This window comes from Alexandromys fortis, unplaced genomic scaffold (assembly GCF_014885135.2).
Source record: "Alexandromys fortis isolate MF-2015 unplaced genomic scaffold, M_Fortis_MF-2015_v1.1 scaffold_252, whole genome shotgun sequence".
NCBI classification, from domain to species: Eukaryota; Metazoa; Chordata; class Mammalia; order Rodentia; family Cricetidae; genus Alexandromys; species Alexandromys fortis.
In genome coordinates this window covers 1,323,985-1,336,709 of record NW_026068127.1, presented here as the reverse complement: position 1 = coordinate 1,336,709, position 12,725 = coordinate 1,323,985, and positions in this window count along the sequence as shown.

Below are 12,725 nucleotides of genomic sequence, written 5' to 3'. Positions count from 1 at the left end.
AGAAAATTGACTTATTTACCACAAGCTATTTTTCCCTCGCTGGTGATAAGGTTTGTACAGACTGGTTTGGTAAATGCTCAATTTTTGCGTCTTTTGCCTTTTTAAAGGAATTGTTAACATTGGAATTGAGGGTATGTACAGAGAAGTTGGTGTCAACGCCATTTAATAAGTCATATTTTTTCACAAATAAGGAAAAATCATTTTAATAAGAATTTTAAGTATTTGCAATAAATATATGTATATAGATTGTATGTATTCATATATTATTTTTCATTTTATTATTAAGTAAAAGATAATTAAAAGTGAAATTTAAAACCTTGTAGTTTTTTGATGAGTCTTGCGTTCTGACATTTGAATATGATGTGGGGAAGGACCCTCAGAGTTGCCTTAAACCGTTGTGGGAGGGAAGGTCACCACAGATTGGGAGAGAGTCACTGAGGAACTTGGCCATAAGTCAGGGTAGTGAATTTCAGAACTTTAGTAAAAATATTAAAACTTCACCATTTATCTGTCGTGTTTTCGCCCTCATCTGTCCTTTCTCCTGACCACCGAATGTCACTGAGAGAGTGAGAGAAGCAGTGCCTGTGGTTTCTTCTAACACTATGGAAGGTAAGGAAATTTTTAGGGGATACAGGCTTTCTCCGAAGTGTTTGACGCTTTGTTAGACATTGCAGCCACTACAGACCAGACCAGATTGTTGAAGAACTAACCTTAAAGGTACAGAAGGCTTTTCTGTTGCCCAGTCATTCTCGGAGGTAAGCTAATTCATGGCCTTCTTGACTGATCTGGGCAAGTCAGAAGCTAAATCTGTGTTGTTGGGAACATCTGTGCTTGATTAGGGTGAAAGTCCACTAACTGAGAATGGCTTGAGATGAAGATGATCTCCTGTTGTAGAAAATAGAGTAGTGAAGGACTTGGATGAAGTTTAGTGCTCTTGCTCCTGAGTGCAGGGGTTAAAGGTACATGCCACCAAGCCTGACTACATGGCCTTCTAAAAAATATCTTGAGCCGGTTGGTGGCACACGCCTTTAATCCCAGCACGTGGGGGGCAGAGGCAGGTGGATCTCTGAGTTCGAGGCCAGCCTGGTCTACAAGAGCTAGTTCCAGGACAGGCTCCAAAAGCTACAGAGAAACCCTGTCTCAAGAAAAAGTATCTTGAAGATTCCATCATCCAAGTTAATGTAAAAACGTGGAAGTTAGTTCAGCTGTCCAAGACGATGGCCTTACAGGTCTCAGCTGGAAGTGCTGTTAACTAAAACAAATTTCTCAGTGAAAGCACTTGCTGCCCAAGTATGAGGACTGCACAACCCCAGCACCCACATGGAAGTTGCATGTTTGTGGCATTGGCCTGTAATACCAGCACTAAAGTCGGGCAAGGCTAATCTGGAGCTTTCCTGGCCAGGTTCTAGGTACAGTGAGAAAACCCTGTCAGGCGGTGGTGGCACACACTTATAATCCCAGCACTGGCTGGGCGGTGGTGGCGCACGCCTTTAATCCCAGCACTTGGGAGGCACAGGCAGGCAGATCTCTCTGAGTTTGAGACCAGCCTGGTCTACAAGAGCTAGTTCCAGGACAGGCTCCAAAGCCACAGAGAAACCCTGTCTCGAAATACCAAAAAAAAAAAAAAAAAATCCCAGCACTCAGGAGGCAGAGGCAGGCTGATCTCCCTGAGTTTCAGGACAGGCTTCAAAGCTACAGAGAACCCTGTCTTGAAAAACGTAAAAACGTGGTGAATGAACCCAGATGAACATTCCAACATGAGCATCTGTCCACTACATACAGGCAGGTGCACTTGAGTATGTGCATAGTGTGCAAACACAAGGGAAACTCACTAACTCGGGAGCTACTGTGTCATTTTTACTCATGAAAGTAATGAAGGTGAGATATTTAAGTATTGTGTCTATTAAAATAACTCCCATTTATGTAATAGTACATATCAAGCTCAGTTACATCATAAGCAAGATGCATATTCCTGTGATATGGGGCTTTATTGACTTCCCACTGTCTTGGAAACCTGTGTTTATTGCTTCTCACACTGCTTTATCTCCACTGAGTTTCAGTCACATTGAACATTCCTCACCATTTGTATACAAATCCTGTTACTGAAGTGTTTACTTTGTGCTTATTTTTTGCTCAGTGTTGCCAAAGTGCTGGCTACGCAAGGATTATAAAACATTCACCTCAACAGTTTTTCCTAAAATTGCAGCCATGCAGCACTGGTTGTAGTTCTTACTGTCCAGTTAAGGCTGGGTTCCCCAGAATAAGTATAAGTGAGTTGTAGAATAGAAGCTTTGAGTGCTGGACAGCGCAGTAGTCACCTGAAGAAGTGCCCCAAGATGAAAGCAGCTAATGTAGACCTAAGGAGCCACATTAGTAAGGTGTGTCTTTTTGGGATTGTCGGAATGGAGAGGCTAAATAAACAGCTGAGGCAAATGCAGCATTAGGGAATTTTTAAATGTCAAGTTTCATATTCTTGCTGAGAAGAATCCCTTCATTTGATTTTCTTTTCTTCATAGTGGATGTATAGGATCACTTTATTTTTTTTTATTTTTTATTTATTTATTTATTTTTGGTTTTTTGAGGCAGGGTTTCTCGTGGTTTTGGAGCCTGTCCTGGAACTAGCTCTTGTAGACCAGGCTGGTCTCAAACTCACTGAGATCCGCCTGCCTCTGCCTCCCAAGTTCTGGGATTAAAGGCTCGCGCCACCACCGCCCGGCGATAGGATCACTTTAATAAGTAATCTTAATTTTGTAGAATTGCCCTTAAGTCACAGAATGAAAATGCACTTCCGCCTCTTTCCTTAGGCCCAAATGCTATTTCTTTAGGAGTGTAGGAGGTGAAAAGTCATAGTCAGTACTTGCTCTTGAATTTTCCTTACCTCTTGAAGTCTTCAACCAGATGATTGGGCTCATAACCCGATTGCTACATACCACACTATCTGCATCTGCACTTCAAAGGGATGCTCAGTGTATCTCACCAAGCTCTCCAGGACCCTTGGGACATTTCACAGGAGTTCACACCCCGAAGGCTTTTAGAAGAGAGAAGAGGAGCCCTGACAAAGGCAAAGATCAGTCGTGGAGGCTGCGATGACTATCATGGCTTCTCCAGAACCTCAACCTCATTTTTCTTGTTTTTGAAACTCAAAGAAGCTGAGGGGTAGAAATAAAAATAAAAAACTTGATTTTCATCTCAACTGCAAAACTTAAAGGATCCCTTGGGGAGAAGAATAAGGATAAACCCAAGATGTGGCTTTTAAATGGATTTAAGTAAGATTTCAGCTGAGTGCCTTACTCTTTAACAAGCCCTTTTTAAAGATTAATTTTAACATGAGTCACCATGAATGTTGTCTGGAATTTGATTTGGGACGTGGACTAAAAGAATAGTTTTTGTGAATTACAGCGGCTTTTGCCATAAGTCAGAGCTAGGGCTATGTGTATCTGAACTTGATAAACACTGTATTAGTCCCATTTAAACCAACACTAAGTTTTATTAAATTTAATTAAGATTCTTCTGATATCTGAAGAGAAGTTTGAATTTATTTCACACATAGTCTAGGTACTTTGTAACGTGTAGCATATAAATTTATTTTGAAAACCAGAGTCTAATGTTTTCAGATAACCTAGGGTTTAGAACTGAAATTGGAATTTCCCCTTCAAGTTAGCAATTTTTTTTTCCAGTTAGGTTTTCAGGCAGTATTAACATGTAGAGACTTTAGTACTAACCCTGCTGAACTCTGTCTATCATCACTTTAACACTTCTTAATGGAGTTCTGTCAGTCACTGGCAAGTGGTCAGAGGAGAGGAGGGTATGGTTGCATGCCTGAAGTGCCCAGGAATTGGTAGGTAAAAGATGAGTTTAAGGTCATCTTCAGCTGTAGCAAGTTCTAGGCCAGGCTGGGCTACATGAGAGCCTGTCTCAAGAAGGAATATCCTGGGCTGGGAACAGGACAGTTTAATCAAACTTGTTCCTGAAAAAATACATGAAACTTTTTGAGCACATGAAAGCTGTGGAATACATGGATCTCCAGAAGATGAAAAGCCGGGAGCTGTGTGTGCTCTGATGTGTTCAGAACTAATCCAGTGAGCTTCTCCAGCACGCCTTTCATCTGCACCAAGGGAATCAGAAGAGATGGCCTTAGCATAACTTGTTGACCACAGTCTTTGTGCGTGTAGGCCTCAGCACTTGGACACACGAGCAGTCTGCCTTCAACTCCACACTATCGTCCGTTCCTCTCTACTCTTTCTTTACTGGTACTATAGATGCTGTCTTGAAAGTCAAATGTATGCTACAGTTCTGTCTCAATGATGCCTGTTGAATAAAGGCATACAGTTTTACTGTAATTGTTGTCCTTTTCTAAAGGAATGGGTCACGTGGTGCACGGCTTACTTGCTGCTCGTTTCTTCCCTAGTTCATCACATAACTGTAGTGTTTCTTTAGGACACATTCAAAAGGAGTTCAAGGATTTAATCTGAGCCTAAGCCTGTCCTTTAAAAACAACAGGATAAAGGTGTTTAGATCGGCTTATTTCACCACCACTGTTGGGAGTTTGGGGTTTTCATCTCTCAAGATGATACAGTGTTTTTCTAGAGTGATTTGCAGCACTGTTTGGACGGTCTGGCATACTGTCGAGGAATCCATCATGGTACTTAGTCCACCCTTGCCCCGAGTCCTCAGATATCCAAAGATGAAAACTTCCTAAAGATTGTATGGGCTCACAGTTCGAAATGGACCTTTATGACTTGACTCTCAACCCTAGTACCAAGCTCCCTCCCCTCTATCAAAATTCACATCACATTGGAGACAGAAGGGGAAGGATTTTGTAGGAGATCACAGGTGGTTTTGCACTACAGGAGAATGGGGCTGCAGCTGTCACTGTTATGGAGAGAACAGGTGTCAAGATTGAGGTGCAATACCCCAAGATGCAGATAACTCCTGGCTTAAAGACAACCAGGAGAGTTGACCTTGAATGAGCTCGGAGTGAAGCAAGAAGGGTGCTAGCTATTCAGTTATGCCTGTAGATGCCATGTGGGTCATTAGCTCCTTCACCTGGAATAAAGGCTGATCACAATAGGGTTGTTTCAGGTATGAGTCTCACACTGGTCCTTCCTGCTGGCCACGTAGATGCAGCAGATGGGAAAAACTAGGATGGGCTGTGCTGCAGCTTTGAATGCCCTACACATGATGCGAATGCTATCACCTTTCTAGCACTTTTTTTGGGGTAGAGTTGGTGCTAGTAATTGACAATTTACATAGTTTGAATGTATATGGATGTCCCAATGAATCTTAAGTGTTCCCATGTGCTATAGAAAGCCTGAAGTCTGGGGGGCAGGGGGAACCGGTGTGGTAGCACACACCTTTAATCCCAGCACTCAGGAGGCAGAGAATTCAAGGTTTAGTGGGGTCTACAAAGCAAGTTCAAGGACAGCTGATACTGTTATGCAGAGAAACCCTGTCTTGAACCCCCCCCCCCAAGAAACAACCCCCCTTCGGAAAAAAAAAAACAGTAGCTTGAATATAAAGAAATTATTAGTTTTGTAACAGGGAAACAAAATTTTACAGTGAACGTTTTTATTTTCAGTAGCTAATGTGTGAAAGGAAATGTCCTGTTTCTACTTTTCTGTCAGGTGAGAAAACAGCAAAAGCTGAGGGAGGAAGTAGCTTGTTTTAGTTTACAGGTTACAGCCTACCTGGGCTACAGAGCTTATTCCAGTTGTTCCAGGACAGCTAGGGATACATAGAAACCCCGTCTTGAAAAACTGAAAAAGAAAAAAGAGAAGACAGAAATCTATGTCACAAGCTACTAGTCAAAACTAGTTCTGGCAAGAGGACAGACCCATCGTGAAGGGTGCCCCAGAAGTAGACTCCCAGGCAAATGATTTTCAGCATGCCAAGATCAGTTAGTGGGATAGGACAGTTCCCAACAAATGTGCAGACTTGTTAGCTTGATTCTTCACATGCAAAGTATAGGCCCATAGCTAACACTTAGAAATTAATACAGAAAACAGAACGCCACAAAAGGAAAACAGTGGATACAAACTGAGCTTCAGCAGGGCACGGAGGTACATGCCTTTGATTCTAGCACTCAGGAAGAAGAGGCAGGCAGACCTTGAAGACAAGGCCAACCCTGTCTACACCAGTAGCTCCATGCTAAACAGTGCTGCTAGTGAGATCTTGCCTCAAAAAAATTTTTTTTTTAAATTTTAAAACAGCTTAAGATTTTGTGCATCAAAGAACCTTATCAATAGAATGAAAAGGCACTGGAGAGTGGTAGAAAATACTTGCAAATGATATCCAATAAATTCTGAATATATGCCGGGCAGTGGTGGCGCACGCCTTTAATCCCAGCACTCGGGAGGCAGAGGCAGGCAGATCTCTGTGAGTTCGAGACCAGCCTGGTCTACAGAGCTAGTTCCAGGACAGGCTCCAAAACCACAGAGAAACTCTGTCTCGAAAAAAAAACAACAAAAAAAAATTCTGAATATATGAAGAAAAAAGTTGGGGGCTGTCTTAGTCACTGTTCTATTGCTGTGACGAGACACTATAACCACGGCAACTCATAATGAAAAACATTTGATTGGGACTGGCTTACAGGTAGGAGGTTTAGTTCATTATCATTACAGCAGGGAGCATGGTAGTGGGCATCACCCTCATCCACAGAGAGGCACAGAGCAAGGGAGCCTGGGCCTGGCATGGGCTTTTGAACCTCAAAGCCCAACCCCAGTGACACACTTCCTCTAACAAAGCCAAACCTCCTAATCGTTCTAGTGCTTCTCAAATAGTGCCACTCCCCGATGACTAAACATTCATGTATATGAGCCTATGGGGACCAGTTCTTATTGTTAATCACCACAAGGAGCAAAGGGCTTGAAAAGATTTTTTAAATTCCCGAAGTCAATATACAAACAAAAGTGTCTTGGAAGGGATGAGGAGAAAATAGAAGCCTATGCCTTGGTGGTAGAAATTTAAGGACTATTGGGTTAACTCCTGTTTCATCTTTGTGGCAAACGCTTGAAGAAGGAAGTATTTGTTTAAGCTGATTTCAGTCCATGGCCAGCCTTGTCACAGGACAGTGATGTCATGACAGAAGGGATTTTTGGAGCAGAGTTGCTTACCTCATGGCAGAGAAGGATGTGGAGGACAAAGAATGTCTTTCAAACACGTGACCCTTGTGAGCAAGGCTTCCAACAAGGCTCCATTATTTCTTTCTCCTCTCCAGACAGTACCCGCCAGATGGACACCAAGCCTTTAACATATGAGCCTGTGGGCGCACACTACATTCAAGCCCTAGAGACACGATGGGAATTACCATATGACACAGCAGTTAGGATTTGGGGTATATAACCAGAGAAGTAAGCCCAAAAGGACTCAATCCTTATTTTTGAGACAGTCATGTTCAAACATGTTTGTACACCAATGTTTCTGATATTACAATAACCTTAACAGAAGTCCCCCAGATGATCCCCAGACGGCTGGGGAAACAGTGTTTTATAGGTACAGCAGGACATTATTCAGCCTTAACAGGAAAAAGCAAGTGATATTGGGCAACATGCTCAACCTTGAAGACAGGCCCAGTAAATAAGCCAGACACAAAATGGACAATCGCTGTATGGCTCCGGGAACCTGAGCCTCCCAGAGTAGGCCACACCACAGCCGGGGGTGAAGGGCTGGAAGAAAGTGGGAGTGGTATTGAGCGGGTTAAGAAGGGCTAAAAACTTTGAGAAGTTGCGATGTGGTGATGTGATAGTTTTGATTGTCAGCTTGCCACCTTGCACCATTACCTAAGAAGCGAGTCTCAGTGAGGAACTGTCTTGGTTATGTTGGTCTGTGAACATGCCTAGGATGGGTTTAGTTTGGTGGTGGCAGCACACACCTTTAATCCCAACACTCAGGAGGCAGAGGTACACAGATCTCCAAGTTTGCCACCACCAAACTAATTTCAATTTTGTTGTTTTGTTGTTTTGAGACAAAGTCTCACTACGCAGCTCTGGCTGTCCAGCTCACTGTGTAGATAAGGCTAACTTCAAATGCACAGAGATCCTCATCTTCCCAAGTGATGGTTAATTGTGCCTGACTTAATTGCAGTTTGAAAGCTCAGCATTCATGCATGTAGAGTCAAGGGACCAGCCAGGGCTGCACAGTGAAGCCCTGTCTCCAACCCATGAGACCCACAGTAAAAGGAGACCCACCTCCTGGAAGCTTTCTTCTATCTCAGCAGGACCACAGTGTGCATGCATGCACATGTACACACATAACGATTTAAAAAAATGATCATTTATGACTGAACTGATGGATACAAACATTTATTTTTATATTGATTTTTCTTCCTCTATGCTGCTAAACTCAAACTCGTCACTTGTACAGTTCTCTGGATTTTCTATGCAGATAGCAATGCCGTCGCCAGGAACGGAACACATTCTCAAGAGAGCCGCTCCCGACTGCACTGGCTCCACAGCCTCCAGTGCAGCACTGATTAGAAGCAGAGAGAGGCATCCTGGGTCTGAGCTTACAGGAAAGCAGCCGGCATTTCATGACAAGTGTGGTGCTTTCTTTCTGCTAGGGCTCCACAATGTCCTGTGTCAGGCTCACAAACTCACTCGCATCGCCTGCTGAGAGCACTGCTTTTCATCAGAAAGGAGAGCTTGATGCCGGGTTCTCTGCATCTGTCAGTAGACTTGATGGCTTGATCTACTAATGCCAAATTGTCCTCAGAATAGCAAACCAGCTTCGGGATTTACCACTTTTCTATTTTCTAGTTTTGAGTTCACATCTTCTGCTTAGCTTACGTTTCTTGTCTCATGTTTAATTTTGAGAGCCGATGTCATTAATTTGAGACAGTCTTATTTTGTTTGTTTTTTCAAGGCAAGGGTTTCACTGTTTAGCTCTGGCTGTCATGGAACTCGCTTTGTAGACCAGGCTGGCCTCAAACTCAGAGATCCACCTGCCTTTGCCTCCTGAATGCCAGGATTAAAGGTTTGCACCACCACTGCCTGGCGAGACAGTTTTATTTTTTGAGGGAGGGTCTTGCCTTGTAGCCCAGACTAGCCTGCAAGGATTACAGGTATGTGCCAGCATACAGTACGTCTCCTTCTCCTCCTTCTAATTCTTTCTCCTCCTCTTCTCTTCAGGTTTTATTTGATTGTGTGTTTGTGTACATGCAGATGAGACCAGCAGATGGCACTCAAGGCCTTGCAGCGGGGGTTTGCAAGCGACTCCACCCCCTACCCTCCCACACAATGTGGGTGCTAGGGTCTGGATGCTGGTCCACTGGTACAGCAGTGAGCACTCCTACCCGCTGAGCCACCTCTCCAACCTTTTCTTCTTTTTCTTGTTTGTTTTTCAAGACAGGGTTTCTCTGTGGTTTTGGAGCCTTTCCTGGAACTAGCTCTTGTAGATCAGGCTGACCTCGAACTCACAGAGATCCGCCTGCCTCTGCCTCCCGAGTGCTGGGATTAAAGGCGTGCCCCACCGCTACCCAGCTGAGCCTTCTTTTCTAATAGATGCTCTGATGCTGCAAGCTTCCTCCCAAGTGCTACTGTTGCAGTATCCCAACAATTCTGATCTGTTCTTGCCTCACTTCTCCAGTTCATAATACTTCCAAAAGTTCCACTTAAGTATGAGTTTGAGGTCAGCCTGATCTACACTGTGAGTTCAATGCCAGCCAGAGCTACAGAGTGAGACCCTGAAATCAAATGAATGAAATTTATGCCCTGGCAATGCTGAAGCATGCATGAGCAGCCCATATATAGTGGTTCTGTTGAACTTGTCCATATTGGGTTTCATGGTCTAAGTTGGTGACCCTATCTCAAAAAAAAAAAAAAAAAAAAAAAAAAAGGAGAGAAAGAGAGCGAAATCCTTTACAAGGGGTGGAAGGTCAAGAGAGCATACTGCTCTCTCAAAGAACCTGGGTTCTGTAATCAGCACCCAGAAGCTCACAACTGCCTGAAATTCTAACTCCAGAGGGATGGGAAGCCATTGCTGCCTTCAAGGGCACTTGCTCACAAATGCACACACCCACATACAGACATATCATTAAAATAATATCTTTAAAAGTCATTTATTAGGAAATACAATTTTAACCTTTTTTTTTTTTACAGCTTCTAAACACCTGTCCTTTCAGTATGCATGATTAAATGAGTTCGCGCAGGAAAGACTTGATCTTGACAAAAATTATTATGTGGCTGAGCCATGAAGTAAGCTTGGCTTTTGTCATGTAACACCGTTTAAGACAATAATGAAATAATAGCGTTAGATTTGGGCATCTCTAGAAAGAGCAAGGTGAGTCTGTCTCTTCAAACAATGGGTATTGTTTGTTGGCAGTGATGAAATCTGAGCTTCTAAGTCAAAACAAAACAAAATAACAACAAAAACATGTTTATTTGCCACCATGGGCTTGACAGACTTTCAGCATTAAAATTTTCTGAGAAATTAAAAATACAAAAGGCACAGCCATCCACATGCCTCTGATGTTACATAATGAATTTGAAAGCCACACTGGAGCGCTCTCCTGGTCTCTTACCTTGTGGGGACACAGCAGCTACTCAGGGACAGAGTTGAGGACTGAACCTATTTCCTGAATGTCCCATGATACGTCCCCTCTGAGCATGTCCTGCTGCGACCAGCCAGACTCCTATAATGTTCCCCTCTGGCTTCGCTGTCTGCTAGGGAGGAATCCAAGACTCCTCGGGGAAGAAAAGCTCTGCAATTAGACTAAATATAGCTGCGAGAGGCTGTGTCTCATCAGGACTAATTATCCTGTCACCCACCAGAAGAACAAAGAGTGAAGAATTTCAAGCCTCATATCACCTCCATTCCTTTCACTAGCTTGGGCTTTTATGTAATGGGCCTGACCCTGGGGCCAGGAGACAAACACTAACTTGATCCTAAATGTTGGCTGGCTGAGAGGCTAATGCCTGGGCTGCCGAGGAAGACAATGACAAAGCCATCGCTTCCATCCCCAGCACAAGGGCTCCGTGAGAACTGGGGAGGCTGGGGTGTGGGATCCTGGAATGCCTGGGTGATAGTACCAGGGAGGGCTGGTGAGCAGCCTAGCCAATAGGCAATGACGCAATGCAGCTGTAACTCATCTGTAGCGTCCGCTCTTCAGCCTAACGGACACTGGGCACCTGTCATGCGCACTGTGTGCAAGCCGCCGCGGATCATCCACTATGCAATAAAGAAGCCAAAGAAACTCACTGAGTCTCTAGGACGTGAATCCAAAACTAAGATTAGAGAAATTCAAGAGTGAGAAAGGGGAAGCCATTAATTAAGGTTTGGGATAGCAAAGGCTTTCATTATGGAAAGTTTGTTTTGAGACGAGGTCTCAGAGTTCTGTCTGTCCTGGAACTCTCTGTGTAGACAAGACGCAGAGATCTGCCTGCCCCTGCCTCTCAAGTGCTGGGATTAAAGGTGTGCGCCACTCTTGCCGGGCTGTTTCTTCTCTTAAGCAATTCAACTTTTTTTTTTTTTAATTGAGCTGGCACGTGCTGTGTAGCTTTGGCTGATTTAGAAGTCTAGACTGGCCCCTGCTTCCAAGTGCTGGGATTAAAGATGTTGTTACAACACACAGCAGGTTTGTTTGTTTGTTTGTTTTTGGTCTATATAGCCTTGACTGGCCTAGAGCTCACTTTGTAGAAGAGGCTGGCCTTGAACTCAGAAAAATTTGCCTGTTTCTGCCTGCTGGGTGCTAGAATCAAAGGTATGTGCCTCCACTCTAGTTAAGATTTATTTTTACTTTATGTGTATGATTGTTTGCCTGCCTGTACCACATGCATGCCTGGTGCCCACAGATGCCACAAGAGGGCATTGGATCCCCTGGAACTGTTTTTTTTTTTTTAAGATGTTGTTTGGTTTGTTTTTTTGTTGTTGTTGGTTTTTATTTTGTTTGTTTTGTGCTTTTGAATCACCTTGTGGGTTCTTGGAACAAAAACCACAACCTCTGCAAGATAAGAACACCTGTCTAGTGTTCTTAACCGCCCGATATCTCTGTAGCCACCACACTTAACCCTTAACCCTTTCATTAGGTTCTGATGTTGATGAGGTGTAGAACGCTTACAACCAGCCACAACAAAAGAATTACATCACACTTAAGAAAAAAATCCTGTTAACCACAAGCATTACTTTGACTTTGTGATGTTATGAGGCAAACAGAACATCAGAGGATGCTCGCAGAAGCTGCTGCAAATGCAACCCATAGCAATGAGAGACTCTATAACATCTGTAATAAATTTCAAATAAAAGCTGTCCTGGCAAAATGTTTTATAAGTCAAATCTCAATGCTAACAAAAAGGACTTCACTTTTTCTGGTAACGGGCCATGCACTACAGAGCTGGCAGGATTCACACACAGGACAGTTCATCTGCCACATGAGGGGGGACATGGCTCACTCACCTTGTATACGGAAGCCACTGGGAATGCTCACTCGGCGTCCTGGCCCGTAGCAGCAGGGGGAGGTGCCTGCTGATGCCATTGCCACAAGCAAATTGACCTTCCGCTTCCCTTCTGCAGGGAGGCACACTCCTTCAAGACAGGACTCTACTTCTGAAGTCAGGATGAGTTCAGTCAGCTGCCCCCCCTCTACCCACAAGCTGGAAGCCAGGGAAGCAGGCTGGAATTCAGTTCAGTGCAAGAGGCAAAGGCATTGAAGAACAGGAGGCTTGCGACCGAGATTAGAACTGGCCGTTCATCATCAGTGTCTTTCTGTGTCCCCTTGGTATGTTTGTCTCTTG